General features: G+C 36.4%; 1 protein-coding gene across 1 annotated transcript in view; it reads left to right on the top strand.

The window, feature by feature from the left end:
• Window positions 1–17,345, top strand: part of LOC113572417 (homeobox protein Hox-C8a-like) — a 53,334-nt gene extending 35,989 nt beyond the window's left edge. The window contains exons 5-6 of the mRNA XM_035520233.1: window positions 14,030–14,095; window positions 16,021–17,345. The gene's annotated coding sequence lies outside the window, so the exon portion shown is untranslated. The remainder of the gene's footprint in view (window positions 1–14,029; window positions 14,096–16,020) is intronic.
• Window positions 17,346–18,796: the final 1,451 nt, after the last annotated feature.

The raw sequence follows: 18,796 nt of genomic DNA on the forward strand, positions 1-18,796 counted from the left end.
AATAGTTCAAATGTCACTTTAAAAACATAGTTCATAAATGCTCCTTAAATTAAAAAAAAAAAAGAACTCACGGGTGATTTATATCCAATTAGAATAATCTATTACTAAGTACGTACAATATTAATGACAACAATAATAATAATATAAGCATAATCATAATCATAATCATAATCATAGTTGTTGTAGTATTGCTTTTCTTGGTCCTGTATTAGGCGCATTTTGTTTGTTCATTAATTATGTGCAAAGACGTGAACCATAGTGGTGGAGAACTACAGTTACCATTACAAAGGCAGCAGCTTCTGGGCGATGCTTGCTTCATGTAAACCACCTTAAAAGAAGCTTGTCTAAGGAATTCTTCAAATAGATGATGACTAGGGCCTGGGTTCATCTTGAGGCCAAGGGTCCCTAGCTAATGGTTTTTGACCTTTTCAAAGATGTTATCCACCATTCTGACTGTGGTACGTGTGGGTGTGCGGGTGTGTGGGCAGCATTTTTTTAAACATCATAGTCACTTTGTAGATTGTTTAGAGGAAATATCTTTAAATTATGTGCTGGTGTCTGACTAATAGGAAGGATGTGACCCTACCTAAGACAGAAATGTAGTGGGAAACATGGTATACTGAGCTCCACTTTTAGTAAAAGAATGCAAAGATCTTAATAATTGTTTGTTTTTTTCTGAAAAAAGTCACATAAAATATAGACTAATACGATTATAAAGTTCTCTGTATATATTTCTATCCAGACAAAAGAAAATGCAAAATAGGCTCATTGTTAGTAGTTCCGTAGCCTAGTTTTGTTAATCTCGAATTATGACGCTAAATATATATATATATATATATATATATATATATATATATATATATATATATATATATATATATATATATATATATATATATATATATATATATATATATATATAATTTATTTTTTGTTTATAGCAAAAGCTATTTAATTATTGCGATTATGGGCGGTCTTCATACTGTGTCATTTTGGAAGGACGTAATCATTCAGCAAACAGCTAATGTTCCTTAACACTATCTGTTTTAGTAGTCTTGTTTTTGTGACATTATTTTAACGAATGAGCAGAAAAGACTGCTAACTATTTTTTTCTTTCTGAAGGAAAAGCGCATAGTCCTGCCCTCTGGATTTCTATTGGCTCACGATTCCAAGCTTAAATTAAACCTCACCCGGATAAACTCGGTGAATCGAATTACTTCCTCGCTTTCAGGCGCCCTTTCCCATTCAAGTGAATGGTTTTTTTTCGCCACGCAAATTTTACTTGCGATAGGTTACCGCCGGTTTTCAAAGGAATTAGCCACGTTGAGCGTCCTCAACCAATCACGCTACTGTTTTGGCTGTTTTAAAGGGGCGGGGCTTTGCATAGCAGCTTTATAGCGCCAAAATAGAGAAAATACCAACTGTAGACCTGTGTAAGAAGATTTTATATAGCTATCGGAACATGTTCAGATCCGATTATAAAATGGTAGCGTTAGGCTACACAAACGCGAGGCCGCCAATCGGGAAGATGGAATATATCGTATATAGCTAACATTTGGGGGGGGGGGGGGGGGGTTGTTTTGTTTTGTTTTTTTGTTTATGGTTGGTGAGTTAGCCGGTTTATTAGCAACTGGTTGGCAAGCAAATTAAATTATAATAAATGTTAATTTTCTGACCTTAAATTATTTTTTTTTGCAGATTAAGTGGTTTTACAGAGCAGTAGGTTAAAGCTATCAGTATCCTTTCCAATGTTTCTTCACCGCAATATCGCTAGTCCAGTCTAAGATGCTAAGTCACTGCAAAGCTGCTTAACTGCTTAACTCTTTGCTTCGCCAATCTTTCAGCCCTCCCTATTTCGCAGAGCATCGCGAGTCGCTATTGTCTATCGTGACAGCGGTTTAAAGCGATAATCTCAGGATTTGGCATGACGTAACCTCCAATAGCCTCTCAAGAAAAAAGTCGTGCGAAGACTTAAAGACGTGAAGGGTTAATCTGGTCTATTGATTTGGCTGCTGTATAAAGAATCTATGCCATATATATGATTATTTACAGAATCTATAGGCTACCACGACTACGCATTTCAGATGATCACCACATGTTTTGTGACCTAGTATTTAGACATTCGTTTAGCAATGATAACGTTTTAATTCTGTGGCGCGTTAACACGGTGATCTGCAAGGAAGGGACTAAAAATATTACGACGTTCTATACAAAAGAAATATTCATGTATCAAACTTTGCAGTTTTTGTACTCTATGTGGAGGGCATACAAAACCGAACAACTGAATAGTTGTGAAATGACGAAGTTTTCCATCTTGTGTGTTTTTGTTGTCCAGTTTACATGATCATTATAGGAAAGCTAAAAATAATCAACGTTTATTTTATGTAACGAATAACTCAATTTTGAACCATCTCACTTTGAAAGTGGTAAAAGTATGACCATTTTGTTCTTTATTCATAGCGCAATAATTCCTGAATCAAATCAGTAAAGTCATAATAAAGTGTAATAATAGGGTTCTTCAACTCTTTACCGGTGTGGCAGTTCACCACTGTCATTATAATTTTGTTTCATTCTGAAAACACTTTGAAAACATGTCTCAGTAGATTACACTATGATCACTCTATAATAAAAATATAAATCCTACTTGTAAAACTGCCTCTCTAATCACCCCCACCCAACTCTAGCCATGGCCCAGGTCCAGAGTGAAATCATTGAGGATGTTCTAGAAGTAAATGGAGGTTTCCATATAGGCGCAGTGTTTTTCTGCACACAGGAAAAATAAATGTTCACACTTCACACCTGCACTAATCCACCCATATGGCAGGAGCTCTTAACATTTTTATTTACCACTTAGATGCAAAAAACAAATTCAGTTTTCCTGATTTAACTGTATGCAGTTAATAGTACACTTTCTTAAACAAATTACAGATACATTTCCAGAGCAATAACAGTGAAAAACCCATAAATTATTAAATGTAGCAGCATGATTTAATAGGGCAGAACAGCAAGACCACCCCAGATTTGTTTGTGTTTCCAGTGCCAAAGACTACCTGAACATTCAAGAGATAACATGAATGTCTGAAGCATTTCAAATGCATGCGTGTCCTGTCTTCAACCTGCATCTGGAGGCTGTGCTCTTCTGTGGTCAGTTAGCTTGTTTGCAGTTTGCAAAAATCAGTACAAAGTTCTTCCTTCTTAATGATTTACTTGTTGATTTATTCTTTGTGTAGGCTATATTTATTGAAAAAATATATTTTAAAATTAAATGAAATCTAAACAAATACATAACTGACAAATGATAATAAAGGAAATAATGTATGATTAATAAAAGAATAATAAAATAAATGTAATTATTTAAATTATGTTTCATTTCTGTCCTTACAATTATTATCTCAACCATAACAGCCTTTATGTTGTGTTGCTTAGTATAAAATGTCACAATTATTTTTGAATGCTCAGTTCCTTAAACAGCAATTTAGAATAAATATAGCATAACCTCTGGATGCTCCTAACTGCTCTCCTTACTAGAGTTGGCTGGACAGCTTGGTAAATGGCTATAAGCCTAGCAGGCTCTGCCAGCAACATTCAGGGACAGGCTTTAAGTTTTTTTTCTTTTTTGAAGGAGTCCATGTAAACCTAAACACACAAACTAAATATGTTATGTGAATGCTAGTTGGACACTTTAAATTTTGTGCTTAACTGAGACCCGTAAAATATGCAAATAAAACACTGCTAGCTGGTGCTAAATAAATGTTTACAGCATCAAACTACATTTACCTGCTGCTTTTAGCCAAAGCAACTTACAATTACATCCTGATCAATTAAGTGTTAAGCGCCTTGATCAGGGGCCCAACAATAGCAACTTGGCAGTAGTGGGGCTTGAAAAAGCAACCCCCAATTACAAGTCAAGTACCTTAGCCACTTTTATGGATGCAAAACATTAGTTCAATGAATACTAGTATGACTTCTCTTAGCCATATCACAGAACCTCTGGCATAGTTTGTCTGATTTTGACCAAAATGGACAGATAAATTCATAGTACATTCTGAGGAAAATCACAAAGTTTAAGCCAAATCCATCACTGGGTGGCTCTACAGTGAACAATTACCTATTTTGCGTATTATTTAGTCCTATTATCACAGGCCTTAAGTTTTCATAACTAAATGAGCTGAAATCAGGAAAAAAGTACACATTAACACAGAAATGTACAGACATACATGTAATAGAGTCTGATGTTGCCTGCAAAGTATGAGACAGATAGCCCAAAAGGAGGCTTTACAGCACGTAATTACCTACTTCACATTTAAGAAAAAAGTATTTCACATCAACACAGAAATTTACAGACATGCATGTAATGACAGAACAAAGTTCTACACTGATATCAGATTCAGAAGGTTATGAGTTGAACTTTGAAAATTTTAAACATTTATAAGGCACGTACTACTTGCAGTCATAATATAATATAATCAATGGAGGCTATTAGCGCAGCACGGTACAGTTATTACCTTTTTATACCAACACCAAATACTCAAAAACCCACCAGCATACACACACACACACCCACACACACACATAATTACTTCTAAGATTCAAGTAAACAGTGCCCCCCCCACACACACACCCGTGGCTTACATTGTCTCTCTTTCAAACAGACAAACGCACACACAAACTGACTTTTCACTTCTTATGAGTCTATATGAGAAGCATAGTATATTTCTTAGCATTGAAAACCTTCACCAATACACTACTAGCTTTTCACATTAAGTGCAAGAAATTTTAACAACTTTAAAGACTGGTTTTGGTGCAGGGACATCCAAGTAGCTGCAGATGGATCTTAGTATTGTCCATTTCATATGGCCATCATCACCAAACCTCCAATACCATTTTAATGGCAGCTTCTTATAAAAAGGGACAAAACCAAATTGACATGCAATCATGGTAGTAGGTGTTTGGTATCCAGGTGCCTCACATCAGATTTGAATTAGTTGCAGGATATAAGAAGAAAGCCTAGATAAAGATAGAAAGAAGTGCATTAATCCTGTATTAAACAAATACATAGTACTGTAAAGGTAACCTCTGGAAAAAAGCAGCAAATATCAGAGAAATCATGCAGTGAAAATGTGTTTTCATACCTAAATGAAATCAGGAAAAGAAGAACACATCAACACAGAAATTCACAGTCATACATGCAAACACAGTCTGATGCTGCCTGCAAAGTATGAGGCAAAGTATGAGCCTATTAGGAGGCTGTACAGCGCACAATTACCTACTTCATATTTAAATAACAGGACTTGCCAAAAAAAATATCAGCGCTATCATGGAGTGAAATGTCTTACCACTGTAAAAAAAACAACAAGAGTAGACTAAATGAATGACCAAATTTTAATTTTATCTTGCTGTTTAATGCCATAACAAGTAGTATATGGATGTGTTTCATGTATCGGGCGTATACACATTAACCCCAGAAAAAGTGAAGCATCATTTAATGGAAACAGCCCATTTAGCCTACGCAGAGGGATGGAAATTTTTTTTACATATATCCTATACTGTAGTAAGAGCTATGGCTTTAAAAAAAAAAGGGAAAAATTATTTATATATATATATATATATATATATATATATATATATATATATATATATATATATATATATATATATATATATATATATATATAAAACAAAAAAGAAACCAAAATAATATCTATACAATATAGGTATTGTATTGTATTGTATTTTATGTGGTAGACATAAAATGGTATTATGAAGCTATTTTCAAAGGAATACAAAAACAATTGTTTATACTAAAACATATCAGCACATTATATTTGGCATAAGCCAACAAACAAACAAAAATATACTTCTAAGAACATGGATTTTCTTTTCTACAATTCTAAAAAGTATTGTATTTACCAGAAAATAATCCGTCTATTTTTTGTTGATCTATTTGCTATCAACAAAAACTCAAAAAGTTACCAGATTTTTAGGTCCTACAGTGGATCCCAATCGTAAGCATGATCCAGCTATCTGAAATGTCTGTGGTTTGAATCCCACACACTGCATGGATCTTACTGAAATAATCTAGAGTTTACAGTCATGTCAGCAGTAAGAGTTACTTCTTAGACTGCTGCTTAATCTATGGTCATACCAGACACGTGAGTTAATGCTCAGACTGGTGATTGCTGCTTGTGGCTATATTTAAAATTGAAGCACAGAGAACCTAGAATAGTGGTTAATATTAAATCTAATACAGATACCTAACAAAATCTGGCCAGGCTAATTTCGTCCATGTTTGAATTAAGGACCTTTCAGGAAGCAGCCAGAATATAATTTATGGGATCCAGCCACAGTATCTTATATATCATTGACAGTTTTCAGAGATTTCTTTAAACAGCCAAATATTAATTAAATGGACCAATATATTTGTCTTCTGCTAAGTGTTGTTTGACGGCCCATTCTACATCTCACAGTAGATTTCTGTTCTCTCTTCTTCAAACACAAAGATATGGGAAGAGGCGAGGTCAGGGAAAGGGAGGGGAGGTAAATGTGCACAGACAAGAAGAGGAAATGTGCAGATTGTGCTTGTTTAATTATGCTTATGATTTTTATTACTCATATTGGCCAATGGTTTTTCTTTTTAATTGTGAATTTGCTAAGGAGATGATTAAAAAAAAAAAAGAATTACATAAGAGCCAAAAAGACAGGTCATGACCATGCATACACTGTTTACTGTACTGTCAAAGTCAAAGCCTGTGTTTGATGAGTGTAGGTGTAGCGTGGGTTTGCTGAGTGTACTGTAGCTGTATCCCATGTGGAAAACCATGTGGCGCAGAATCAAACAAGGAACAATTGCTCAGGGCAGCAGAGAAGTGGAAGGCTGAGGTGGATGTGGGTCAAAACACAGCAACAATATGGCACCAAGAGTAGATGCATCATGGCAGACAGAGAGGACAGTTTATTCGGCATGTTCAAATACTAAGGTGTGTAAAATAGGGGTATATAAGGTGCAAGGGTGGACAACAGTAGCTATGGCAGTACAACTATGGCAGTACAACTAAAAGGATAGAGCAAAAAGGTAGCACAGACATGGCTCCCTAGAGCATTAGCTCTTAGTTAACAAACTTGAGTGACAAAAATGTCCAAGTTTTCCATAATCTTCAACACTCATGAACCCCCAGATCTACACCTTTACCTAAGATGAGAGGTATTTAATAAAATGCTTGACTAAACAAATAGGTTTTCAGTCTCGCCTTCAACATTGAGACTGTGTTTAAATCTCAAACACTAACAGGAAGGTTATTCCTTAGTGCGGGAGCTTTACAGAAAAAGGCTCTGCTCCCTGCAGTAGATTTCCTTATTCAAGGTACTGATAAAGAGCCTGCACCTTTTAATCTAAGAAGATGTGGTGAATCATAATGCACCAAAAGTTTGCTAAGGTACCATGGGGCAAGACCATTGAATACTTTGTAGGTCATAAAAAGTATAGAATCAATACATTTTACAGGGAGTCAATGCTGTGTAGCTAAGATAGGAGTAATGTGATCAAACTTTCTCTGGCTGCTGGAGCTTGTTTATCTGCATAGTGGTACAACCAGATAATAAGGCATTACAATATTCTAATCTGGAAGTGATAATTCAGGAAGTAACTATCAAAATATTTCCTATCATGATTAACCACCACCACCACCCCTCCCACCTTCGTGTCATATTTAGTGACTTTTTTGTGCCGTCCTAGGACAGGACAGCACACCTCTTAATTAAGATCACCTGCATATTAAGATCAAGTGTGACTTCCTCCTTCTGGAAGATTTGCACAAAGCATAATGCAAAGACCACTTTCAAAGTTGTATAATACATTTGATGTTAAGTTGTTTGAACATTACTTTTGGAGTTCAAAAGCTATAAAATTATTCCAGATCTCTTTCATTATGCAGATGTCATACTCTTTCTTTTCTTCATAATGCTTACCTTAATAGTTGCAGTAATTAAAAGTTCTAACTCCTCTAGAACTGAGATAACTTTCCTATGGTATAAATTTGGAGCATTTGAAAGACAGAATGGCATGGTACTGTCAAGCTGATTAAACTGAAATAGTCAGTTTTATCCTTCTCAGCTGGAACACAAATTACCAGGGTAACTTTTGTGATTATATTGTCATTAGACTATTGTGATTCATTGCACTTTATGAAGAAATGATATTAAATGAGACTTATATGGGACTTTATTTCTGAGTCTGCTGCATGAAAATTTATTAGTGGTTATACTGTTATCTAAATAACATCTAGAGTAGTTATTCTGTTATCATTCTGTTTTCTATAAATGTTGTATTAATTTCTATAGGATGACAATTACAATATATTTAATTGTGAACATGTTTAATATTATTGGTGTTTAGTCATGCCTCAGTGGTTGTTCATATGATTACAAAAAACGCACTCTCCTATTATCCTATCTAGGTACAGAAGCTTTCTGGCTTAAATATATGCTTTGTAAATTTACCTTTAAAGGGAAAATAGAAAAGAGCCCAAGTCCTCAAGACCTTGTTCAGCAGTGCAATTATGACATTACATATTGAAGGGGGTTATTATGTTATAGTGTGTGTTTTAAAATGTCATAACACTTCTTAGGCAATATGTCCTTGCATCTTGTTTGACACTGAAAAAGACTGCAGGCCTAGCTGCAGAACTGTAGATTCCAGTCGTTTCCATGTTTCTATTTTAATAAGTCCTTTGATGTCTGTTTGCCCCGATGATGTGTCTACAATATAAAATAGATTTTTGGACAGTAGAACCTCACACTTACCTCTTAAAAGTCACAAGAATAAAAAGCAAAGATGAAGTATGAATCAAATGTCCAATTTGTCAGCAATATTTACTTTCATAGAGTGGATTTTCCATGTCTTAGTCTGGATTTTTGGCATTCTGCTGTCTATCCCTCAACTACCAAGTCAGGGGTTTTGCAATATGACTTGATATAAATTGCCCTTCGAGAGCTTTTGCCTTTTTTTTTTTTTGTCTTTGCCTTGCTCATTATGGGCCTGGACCCGAATCCTCTCACTGTAAAAACATCAATGTGCGGAGGCCAAGGTGTGGCTCCAAACCTGGGTGGAGTAGCTAGAATATTACACTATTACACACTCAACAGGAGGATGAAGAGGCTGCTGAAGACAACCTGGAAGAGTAAGGTTAGATTTAGTTAGAGTTATCAGGGCTGGGAATTAATTTGCATCATCGATTAGCAAAAACAGTTTGAACCATTTTAGTTTTGTATGCTGTTCTATGTAAAGAAAAGCTGTCACCTTCTTCGTCCTTGCATCATAGACATGGTGCACTTTGCTACTGAGCAATGCCACAAAGAAAAATGAAATGATAATGTAATGATGAGCGGTAAGGAGGCGGACACGTGCGGAGAAGAGTGAGACTTATTAGGGGCAAATCCAGAATTAGTCATAAGCATAGTCCAGGGGCAAATGACCAACATAGAGAGTTTGAGAATACATGATGACACAAAAACAAGTGCTAGGATATTATATACAGAGGTCAGGATAAACAAAGGCTAGGAAACACGAACAACTAAGAATCACAAAATCAGGCTTGAATAAACACACGGCAGCTAGACTTACATACGGGCTTAAAGACATTGGTTAGACTTTCAGTGAACACTCAAGACACAGGGAACAAGACAAGGTTTAAATACATGAACTAATAAGAGTTAAACAAGACACAGGTGCAAATAATGAGGGGCGGAGAAAACAAAACTAAGGAACGGAACCACAACAAGGAAGTAAAACAAAACAAAGACATGAGACAGGGAAACCATAGAGACATGGACACTAGGAAGATGGCCAATTGTGACAGATAACCTTACTTTGCCAATGGGGAGTTGACAGCCATTTCAAAAAAAGTCATGGGAATGAATGACGTTTTCGAATCTTGCACTTATCTATCTGAAATTTACTTACATCCTGTCAAACTGCTAATATTTTTTTCTAAATGCAATTAAAATTTCTCCATGATTCTCCTTAATCTACCCTGCCGGTTGTTGCCATGGTGATGTATCTGGCTGTAAAATGAGCTGAACAAAGCCCATCTGACCACTATTATGACCACAGACCCACAGACTGATAGACATATATGTATATCACAGCATTAATATTAGTTCATGAAAGATTAAGGAATTGAATTAAGGATGACAAGAAGAAATGGGGATACAATAATGCCTGTCCAGGTCACATGCAGTTTCACGTGATTAATTCAAAGGATACACTCCTGAATAATTGATTGATTACCCTACATACCCTGTCTTCAGACTGTGGGGTGACAAAAAAACAAAGAAGTGACGAAAAAGGTAGATCAGGAGAGATGGGCAGATTTTCACCTGATGATGTTTGATGGAACCCATCAGAATGGAATAAATATGGAAAATAATGACTTCAAGAGTGCACTTACAAGGAGAGAAAGTGACAGAGAGAGAGAGAGAGAGAGAGAGAGAGAGAGAGAGAGAGAGAGAGAGAGAGAGAGAGACTCCAAGCACATTGATATTCTGAGCATAAACATTGGAGCCACAGCAAGGGATTTATCAACTAGGGTGTGAGTGGGGGAGACACAGTGAGACAGGTGAACCCTTGATGACCCTGTGAGGCTGTCAGAGAGAAGGATATGCTTATTATGCAAATGTAAAGAGTGAGGCTATTGATTGCAGCTTGTAGCATGCCATTAGCACTCCCAGCTGGGACTGTGAGTGTGGATGTGTGCGCTAGACTGTGTAGGGCTACCATTACAAATCTTTTCTTCTTTTTTCTACCTGGTTGTCGGTCATATTTTATGAAATATTAGGACCCGTCCTTGTTACGGTACACCTGACCCAGCTCCTAAAGAGATTTCTGATTACCAGATGAACTGAACAGGATTATAATGATTAATAACAACATAAAAGCAGGTTATTGGATGGTTATCATGGTTTACCTTCATATTAGAGTGTAGCCTATTTTTTTCATTACTTTTTTAAATTAAAATTTAAAGTTAGAAAATGTTAATATTTTAACAGATTTTCTAATACATGCATTACATGTAAAGACAACATTACAATTTTACTCACAGTCACTTGAGGGAGTTCTAGCAAGTGACGAAAAGTATATGCCTGCATATTAAACCTTGATAATCATTATACTGTTCATTTGCTGTTTTACACATGCCTCCATCACGTTAGTTTTTAGGTTTGCAGTGAAATAAGAGTCATAAATAAACCATTCTGTGGTCTTAAAGTCATTGGCATAGTCAGTTGTCTAAAAGTGTAACTGCAAACAGTGTCTAAAAAAATCAAACCTAATTTAACATTTGCTCACACTTGCATCATTATCCAGCTGTCTGCACTTAAAAGCAGAGTGAAGCTCAAGGCTACTACAGACCATAAGACATTTAATCACTTAAATGCTTGGATTTTTGTTAGTTTGTATTGAATAGTATGGTAGCGCAAATGTTTGGTAAGCCTGCAGGGCTGTTGCCTTTGTTAAAAACGTTTGTCCAAAACATAACCTCAGAGTACAGTATCAACATCTTAACGTTTTGTTTGTTTTTCTTGTGAAAAACCTTTAAATGCTTTTATGTGAAACTGGAATTTTCCAAGGGTCCTATAGTGTTGACTTGCAACATATAAGGATGTTGTGGTTATTATTTCTTTTGTTGTATTGAGTTTTATATTTACCCCATGAGATGAATTAGGTGTGTTAGAGTGGGAAATGTACAAAAATGTACAGGAATGTACAGGAGTCCAGCACTAGCACTAAGAAGCAAGGTAACAAAAAACAGCCCCAAATATGTGTTAAACATATGATGGTGAACTGGAAACTATTGCAGATAAAGTGAATTTTTGCTTTCATTTATATTCCAGGTGGAAGTTGCCTTTTGTGTGAGCACCTTGCTATCTATAAAGATTTTATGGTATCTTGAATGTCACATTGGATCACTGATCAGATCAGATGCCAACATTGCATTAGTGTGCTGGGGGGTAGTGCTGTTGGAAATAAAATTTGTGTTCTTTTTTGGGGGGTGAAAGCCATTCTCCACAGAAGTGTCTCAGTGTACTGGAAATCAGCCAGTACATCTGGTTATTACTTACGACCATAGGTTCAACAATACAAGAGAAAGTAGGCCGTAAGTTTTAGTAAATAGCAAGGTCCCAGCCTGATCTTTTCTTCACGTTTGGTATGCCTTAAGAAGGTGTAGTGTCCTGACACTTACTAATTGTTTTTGATAGCCTGCTGGTTTTAAGACCGATAGGCAAATTCATGGAGTTCGATTTAGCCTTAACTCTAAATAATCATGTTTTTAAACATTTCTCTGTTCTTGTTTATGATTATTGTTGTTGATATTGTTTGTTATTTTTGGGGCATTATTATTTTTAAGGCATCAATTATTATCAGCCTCAAATGTTTATTGTGTCTGCTTGTTCATTTTCTGTAGGGTGTATGGTCAATATAGCGCCTTATGCAGCATTGCCAACAATTTTTCTTCAATTGCTTTGTAGGTCTAATGCTTGTAATTGTTCTTGCGATCACATTACAAACAGATCAGCATGAGGTGGATGATATCTGACAGTGTCTTACTATGCAAATTATTTTGACAACATTGTAATTTGATTACTATCTTATGTAGTTACCTATGAATGTTTCTAATGTGTAAAATTTCTAATGTTTCTAATGTGTAATATTCTAATTTGTGATTAAAGGCTGTTGCCTGAATTTCACAGTTCAGTAAAATCCGATAAGAACAATGAGATGTCTTCAACATGAATAGGCAACTGGATGTAATTCTCCCAATTCGTAATAATTTGATACAGGGAATTTGCAGTTGCATCATGCGCATTGAAATCGACTGCAAACACAGTGTTCAGATCTCATAAAAAGAGGATGGGGGCCCCTACTGTTTTGGACTTTTGAAAAGAGTATATTCTTCTGCATTGCTCTAGAGATAAATTAGTGGCTGGGGCAAATTACAATTCTGTTGTGTTTACCCTGTCTATAGTGCAAGTAAGATTAATCAATTTAACAAATTGTCATGAGTTAAACATAATTTATTGATGACGTACTGCACTTAAACGTATCATTGCGCAGGTGATTATTTTTGGCCTGATGTAGCTTGCTCAGTTCTGAAGGTGATTCTTTCAACAGACCAACATTATTTTTTCACTTATGATACATATTCATTTCCCTTTCCACAACCAGGTTAATTAATACATGCATGTATTTAACTGGCCGATATATCTTCATGTTAGAGTTAGTTCTGTAGAAGCGTCGATTTAATGTCATGGATAATGTCATGAATAGCTTGCCAGAAGTGAGAGTGATTTATTTTTTATCTTTATATTCTCACAGAAACCTTCCTCACAAGGTAAACATATGCACAAATACAGTTTATTACGCGACAACACAAAAACAAAAATAATCTTTCATGTATGGTCAGAATTTTCATGTATGGTCAGCATTTTCATGTATGGTCAGGATTTCCAGGTTTGCCAATTGTGTGAGTCCTAGAATCTATTAAGTTTTCATTGTAATATTTCCCTTTATCACCACAAAAGCCTGACCATTTACTTTAAGATACATTTTACTCAAAATGTGAGAATCCTTGAAAAGTGCATTACTTGTGATTTAATATAATATGGGAATTATTGATCTGTGTATGTGATTTATTAAAATATGTGATTCATAAGTCACTTGAATTCTGTAAAATATATATAACATTCAATAAAATTCTTTAAAAACTCATCACTGAATAGACATTCTGGCTGGAAATGCAGCCTCTGCTCATTCCAAAGCAAACCACTATGAGCCTTATTAATTCAAAATCTTGCCTGTTATTCTTAACCAAACCATCATGCACAGATCACATGACTGAGCAGAGGTTGCTTCTTAAAGATGAAGGATTAGGCTTTTAGTGGATATTTAGAATAATGATGTTCGCACAGTTCTCTAATTACACAGTTCCTGAAGGAGTAGCTGTCCTAATTAATTGCTTTTTGTTTGTTGACCTAGTTGAGCACTCTGAACAAGACATGGGCTTGTACAGCAATGGAGAATGAGCATGATAGAATGATTCAGGTAAGAATGCAAAAGCTAGGGCTGACATGCATGTGAGTGTTTCAGTTTTTCAGATGCATATGTATCTATTTGCTCATAGCTGTTTGCTCAGGTTTGATATCAGACTCACACCTGTGACATCTAACTTCAACATTATCAGACTTATAACAGATGTGAGCATTGTGACAATCTCATAGGCCTTTATCACAAACTACAGGAAACCCTGAAAAATAGCTGACCACTGTACTGATGGAGTGGTAGTCATAGGTCAGATATTTGTTATCAGTAGTGCAACTGCTTATTCCTGAATGACTGATGCATGTTTATAGTCATTCACATGCATGATTATAATCATTCACACAAGCAGTTGCACTAGGCAGGAACTGCCAAGCCAAGGCAAAAGAAGAAATGTTCAAGCAATGAGATATCTGAATTAGACACGTGCACGCGCACGTACACACACATTTATTCACACTCACTCACTCTATCTCGCTACATAAACAGTCCATGGATATTCAGGCCATACACAAGTTACTTTTCAGCTTCACTCATATATCTACAATTTTTAAAGATGTGCGAAGTCATGATAAAGAAGGAGGTATAAAAGTGAACAATCAATATAAAGTTCAATGTATTTTTAAAATGAGTGACAGGGTGATAAATCCTATAGTCTGATTGGAAAGTGTGGCCTATAAGTGACCTTTACTGACCTTGAATAACCTCAGGCTTCATGCCAAGTTAGGTATTTCTAACATTCAAAATTCAAGATTCTTTACTCTCATTCATCAGCACACAAGTGTACAGAAGTCTCAGTGGTTCTGTGTAAGCATGTAATAAGAATTTAGTAAATAAATAATATGTATAATATGTACAGACTTAAATATAGGGGAAAAGGTACGAATAATATAATATTGGTATATAGAAACTAAACAAGTATTTAAATGTAAGTAAATAGAAGTAAAAGTGGTTAATGTTAGAATGTAATGTCAAATTGATACTTAAAACAGTAAACTGAGCAAAATGACATTGTAAACATATCTTAACTAATGTGCCAAGTTTGTGCGGAGTAGTAGTACTGGAACAGGTTATGGTGTTGGCAAGACAGATAGCTTGTGGATAAAAACTGTTCCTGCTAGTGTGTGTTTTAATGTTGTAAAGCCTTGTCCTTGAAAAGAAAAAACAGTGTATAAGCAGGGTGAGAGGGGTCCTTCATGATGACACATTCTTTTGACACCTTTTGACATGCAGTAGATGTTCCTTAAGATACAGTACAGGAACATTAAAGTTCTGACTGGTGTCTAGATTAGTTGGGATGCTTTTGATGTGGGTCATGACAGTTCAAAGCACTTCATTGTTGTTGATGAAAGGTATAGGAGGAAAGTTATAGGAGGAAATATTGTTATAAAAACCGCTATATGGAAACAAAATATAAAAACAAAGATTACGAATGTTACAAATCATCCTTGGTCCACATTCCTTAACATCTTTAGTTCTCAGGTATTGTAGAGTGCACTACCTGCACACTAAAGAACAGATTGTGCAAAGTGGATCAAAAAATGGGAAATAAATGGATTGACTTGTGTTGTTGCCAATAATCCTCTGTAAAATATGTATGACTCCAAACGTAAGAACAAAAATAGCCCCATATGAAGTTTTGATGGGAAGGTCATTTCCCACCCTGTGGGAAACCAGGCTCAATGCTAGCTGGTGATTCAGTCATCTCTGATTCTACTGCCGTACTCATTGAAAAACTCACCAGTGCTCAAGATAATGTTGCCTCTTGTCTTCCTTTAACAACAGGTCAACCAACTCACTAGTATAAGCCTGGAGACAATCACACATTTGCTTCCTAGGACATTCAACGAGATTTGCCGCCATTTAGAAGTGTTGTTAGGTGTTTTTTCTTTTTTTCTCTCTCCCTCCCCCCCATTCTATTCTGATATTAGGTTAACTGGGCACTGCCCAAGAGCCGTTGGTTTGGCAGACCTGTCAATACTGAGGACCATCGACCTCTAAGACCATCTCCACTCACCAGCATGCCTTGGTGTGATCAGTCCAGCATATCTACTCCTGTCTGTCCCACCAGAAAATGGCGGTGATGGTGGCAATCCTGATGTTCTTCTAAGACCTATGACCTTCTCTCTCACACACACACACACACACACAGACACACAGACACACACACACACACACACACACACAGACACACACACACACACACTGCTTTCCCCTTCCCACACCACTTCCCTTTTTCTCACAAACACCTCAACCCTTCAAATACCTTCCCTCTGCTGGTAATAATCTAGAGCTTGTCTGAATCCAACTGACTCTGGTCTCTTGATTTGGGCTTGCTTTCTGAGCTCAAAGAGGACTGGACAGACAGGGGTCTGCTGCACTTAGACTGAACAACAAACTAAAGAACCTTACATCAAGAGAACTTGATGCTGAAGCTGTTTCTTGACACTGACCAAGAAATTAAACAACACAGATCCCTGTCTGAACAATTTATAAAAAGAAAAGCTCAAAAGACAACTTGGATCAGAAGCAAATGTCTTACATGAAAACAATATGCTAAAGATTTCTATAGGCCTACCAGTGTTCAAGACTAGCTGAGGTATATTGGCTTTGAAGCCCTGATCAAAGGCAGGACATAACCTTGTTGAGTAATTACAACATTTCTGCATAATTCCCCAACCAAATCATGGCTAATGACTTCTCATTCCACAGAGTAAAATGAAGACAGAGGCTCTTAGCAGAGACACTAACTAAACCAATAAATAGGTCACTAATAAGAACAGAAGGGAAAGACCATAGAAAGAGCAGAGGGCTGGTGATTAGTGTTGTGCACAGGGACAGCTTGGGCCAATAATCTGTCTCATTTTTGGCCAGGCTGTGACATGGTAAAAACAAGAATGGGCCAGGGTAGATGGATTTGCTCACCACCCCCACCCCAAACTGTATCAATCTGAATTAATGTGCATCTGAGTACTCTGATTGCAGTCACGTCTGCATGACCTGAGTGTGCAACTATTTGTATTTATGATGAATGGGGATGCACCACATTTGTCTGAAGGACTACACATGTCTGATAGGTGCAATCCATAGGTGTGCACTGAGTGTATCTTCCTACTCTTTGTGGGTGAGCAGTGATGGGTGGCAATATATTCTCTATACAGCAATATTATACAGCAGAACAAAAGAGTCAAATAAGAATTAGCCTAACTTAGCCTAATTAGCCTAACAGCTCTTTTTATAAGAAAACACTTAAGGAAATTACACACACACACACACACACACACACACACACACTTGCCTAATGCATGTCCTAATGAGGACATTTATATTTAAGGCAAAAAAAAAATTACTTTTCTTTTTACTTTCCATTAAAAACATGTCTATGAACATGTTAAAATGAAATAGTACACAAAGATAGAATGGAACATTTTGATGTAGACTTTGTAATTATATATTAAGAATATGAAACAAACTCTCAGTAAAATGGTTGCTTTAAAATGGGTGCTTCGGTTTTTTGTTTTGTTACCCCATATTAGAGACCTTTACTCATGGCTTTACTTTCTTGACCTCTCTTTTCTTATTCTATTACTTTAACCTCCTTGCACTTGCTTCTCCACCTCTTCTCCCCCGAACATCCCAGAATAGCAAAGGATGCCTTCATACCATCCTATGTGTCCTCACCACCCCATCCCTATTTAAGTCTCTCTTTTCCCATCCCCTTTTCGCTTCTCTCCATCCACCTCATCTGTCTGTTGCTTAGATATCCACGCCTTTTCATCTCTTTACTTGTCTTTCTGGTTGCCCCCTCCATGCTCTAATTCTGCTTTAATAACCTATACGTCCATTCATCGTGGTATTGATGACTCTGCCAAGAATCAGCCATCTAACGCAGGCTCGTAATACACCCCACCCATTTCTTCACCTCATGTGCTGTTTTTGGGTCATTGGGAGGTTACCTTACCATAAATACACAAAACTGGTGTAACTAGTACTGTTGGAGTGAGCTTGGACAAGAAATATAGTGCAAATTTCAGGGCAGTTTCTAGCACCATCTTGGGTTGCCAAATCTAACAAACCTCCCAAATATAAGAAAAATAGACATTGCTAAAGCCAGGTTTGATAAGCACAGGTGCTAGCAGGTGAGGAACAAGTAACCAAGCTCAAAATCAAATGCATTCCATCAACATACATTACATACAAGATCGCTGACAATGTTTGTCTGTGCTTCAGAGTAAATCACACTTGCAACTAACAAGTCTCATACATCTAAATAATGATGTGATCTAATTAATAATAATGTATTTGGTATATTAGTTTGACTGAAAAAGGGAGAATGTGCTCATGTTTGTATGTGTATTGAAACCACTGACAGACAGAAATGGAGAGCGAAGGAGGACATTTATGTAAGTCACTTAACGTGTGTTGTTGACCTAGATAGGTCTTCTGTATATGACTGAGAGGTTAAATTGCATGAGAGACTTACACAGTACATATAAGAAGTTACACGTTAGAACAAAGAATACTAAACAGCAGAAAGACCTTGAAAAAAATGACTGCATACACAGGTAAAGAACCAGGCACATTCACATATGTGTGTGCGCATGCTTGAACCAGTTGGGGAAAGCACACACTTGTACATCACACTTGTTCATCACCCTCTTAGCTAGCCCTCAGTTCAACAGGGAAGAAAACTTTACCACTCTATCC

The sequence above is a fragment of the Electrophorus electricus genome, chromosome 20, assembly GCF_013358815.1.
Source record: "Electrophorus electricus isolate fEleEle1 chromosome 20, fEleEle1.pri, whole genome shotgun sequence".
Classification (NCBI taxonomy): domain Eukaryota; kingdom Metazoa; phylum Chordata; class Actinopteri; order Gymnotiformes; family Gymnotidae; genus Electrophorus; species Electrophorus electricus.